Source organism: Balaenoptera ricei, chromosome X, assembly GCF_028023285.1.
Source record: "Balaenoptera ricei isolate mBalRic1 chromosome X, mBalRic1.hap2, whole genome shotgun sequence".
NCBI lineage: Eukaryota > Metazoa > Chordata > Mammalia > Artiodactyla > Balaenopteridae > Balaenoptera > Balaenoptera ricei.
The window spans coordinates 57,306,537-57,309,219 of NC_082660.1; the positions used below are offsets into that span (position 1 = coordinate 57,306,537).

Sequence of the window (2,683 nt, forward strand, 5' to 3'; positions counted from 1 at the left end):
TGGCATATAGTTCAGGTCAACACACATACGAAGATAAAGGGGAAGAGCAAAGCCGGTGACAGAACACATTGTCAGGGAAGATGTTTATACAAACAACGTACTGGAACATCAGGAAAAGCTCCGTATGGACTCGCTGCACGCATCTGGAGGTGCCAGATCCTTCCATGGCACATACAAGAATGGGGAGCTCAGGGAGGAGGCCATTCCTGTCATTCCAGTTTTAGAAGCTCCACGCCAAAGAGGAGAGTGGCATTTGGTGGGAAGATGCTTGGGTGCCCAGTGGCACCATAGGCATAGTCTGGGGAGATAGCTTGGCTCTCTGACCCACGCTCATCTAGTCAACCCCTTCTTCCCAGCCTCGGATCACCTCCTGCTTGCCCAGCACACACTTAAAGGGCTTGTTTCTGTCCCGGGACGAATAGAATTTCTTTCCATCTTCAAGCATCCCCTTGTAGTGCACCACGCAGGCCTGGCTGCACTTCGGGAAGGTGCGCTCATCTCCGGGGTAGATGGTCTCCACCTGCACTCCCATAGCGGAGGCGGCTGCGGACGCTGGGCGAGCTGGCCTGTAATCTTTTGACCTTGACGACTGCATATTTTTCATCCACACCTACAATGTTTTCAAATTATGCCTGCCGCTTTTCCACTCTGAGTTGCAAGTTAGGAGAAACAGATAAGAACACTTTGCATCACTCTTTCAGGTAGTCTTCAGGCAGGTTAGAACAGACTAACACAATAATTTGCAAATGAGATTTTGTCTGCTCCCTCTGCAACCAGGGACCAGGGTCTCACACTGGGAATTGGGGCTTCCATCTTCAAGACTACAGCTGATGTGGGGGTAGGTGAGGCAAGGTGAATAAAAACACTATAAAGCTTTTCTACAATTTTTAAGTTGGCTTTTTCTTGATTCCACATTTGCTTGGTTACTATAAACACTTGACTATTTTCCAGAGTTCTGACAAAGTTAGTTCTGACTGTTTCTACTTATTTTTCAATGTTTCTATAGGGGGATAGGAGTTTGGAGCTGCCTACTTCACCAATTTTACTGATATGACTCCATACATAAATAGCATAATAATTTCCAAATTACTGGCAAAAAATGATGGTTGAATTCCCAGTCCAGTCACCACTCTTCCACCACCAAAACCTAATAAACCTATAAATATACCTCAATAGATTCACACGCCCAGGAAAATAATTGTGTCTGGTATATTTCTGTACTTCCAATTCCTAGTATAATGCCTGTAATAAAACAAGTGCTCAAGAAAAGCATTTTGAATAAATGAATAGTACTATAAAATCTAACTCTTAGTAATAACAGTAATTACATAGTAACATGTGAAATGCCAGGGATGCAGAATATTGTATTAGCAAGCAAAATTTATACCCATACACTGCTTTATATTTTCCAGAGAAATTTCATATTTATTACCCCATCAGACTGTCAAACCATTCTGTGAGGTAAGAATGATAGGGATTATTACTCCATTTTATAAATCAGATAGAAGAAATGACGTTCTATGCCATCATCTGTAAGTGGTAGTGGTAGGAATATTGTCTAGGTCTGCTGCATATAAAATCTCTGCTCCCTTTATTTTTTCCAGTTTCTTTCTTTTGATAATCACTACGGAAGAAAATAAATCTTTTTCTAAGTTGCCCATCCTGAATGAAGCAAGCACACTTCTCTTTTGGAGGTTTTGAAAAATACCAACCACCAACAACTACAAGAAACAGCAAATAAAAGAGTTCCTACTCTAAAGCATTCCTTTTACTTAGCCCTCTCAGAACAACTGAATGTGTGCATATGTGTGAATGGTGGGGCCTGAGTTCTTGGAAAAATAAATGAGCATTTGTATTCCAGAGGACCACCAGCCTCAGTGTTTGAGGCCCTTATCACAGGAGTGTGATGAGGCTGTGAGGAATTTAAAGATCAGCCAAAGCACTGGATACATAGGGGAATGGGAGAGGAGAAACAGCTACACAGGTCTTAAAGGCTTTCTCTCTCCTTGTCTCTAATTGTCTCTCCTATCCTCACTAGCCCCTCTGTAATTTCGTTGAAAAATTGGAACCTGGGGCAAGAAAGATCAGGTGTAGGAAGAGGTAGGAGTGACTCCAGGTAACAGTGAAATCCAAAGCGGTAAATGAGAAAGAAAGGGAATATTGTAAGTTATGGCACACAGAAGCATTAAGGGAGTTCTTGTGGTTTCTGTAAGTGAAAGAAACTGCGAAGGCTAATAAAGTTTGGATGTCTGTCTTACAGGAAGCTCTACAAGAAGTATGGCCTGCAGAAACCCAAGAGAACTGTCTACATATCCAGCTTCTCAGCCTGAGCCTTTTTTCCCCTATAAAGAAAGCAGAATAATATAGAGAAATAGAGTCATATAGGCCTAAGTTGAAATTTAGTCTCACTACCATTTAACTACCTATGTGATCTCAACAATTTGATTCACTTTACTGAATCTTAGTTTAGATAGCCATCCTCTAAGAAATAGTGATAATGTGTCTCAAAGTATTATTGTATTACATGAAAAAATGAATTTGCTTTTTAAATGTTAGATATTGTCATTATCACCTTTGGATTGCCTGAACTCCAGTGTTAGACAATCCTCATTTATCCTGCATCATTTTAGAGTGGTTTTCAAAAGTGAATTTATCAGACAACTTAAGCATTAGTGTTTAAAAG

General features: G+C 40.8%; 1 pseudogene; it reads right to left on the bottom strand.

Annotated features, from left to right (window-relative positions):
- Nucleotides 1–209: 209 nt before the first annotated feature.
- LOC132357482 (peptidyl-prolyl cis-trans isomerase FKBP1A-like) lies at nucleotides 210–532 on the bottom strand (annotated as a pseudogene).
- Nucleotides 533–2,683: the final 2,151 nt, after the last annotated feature.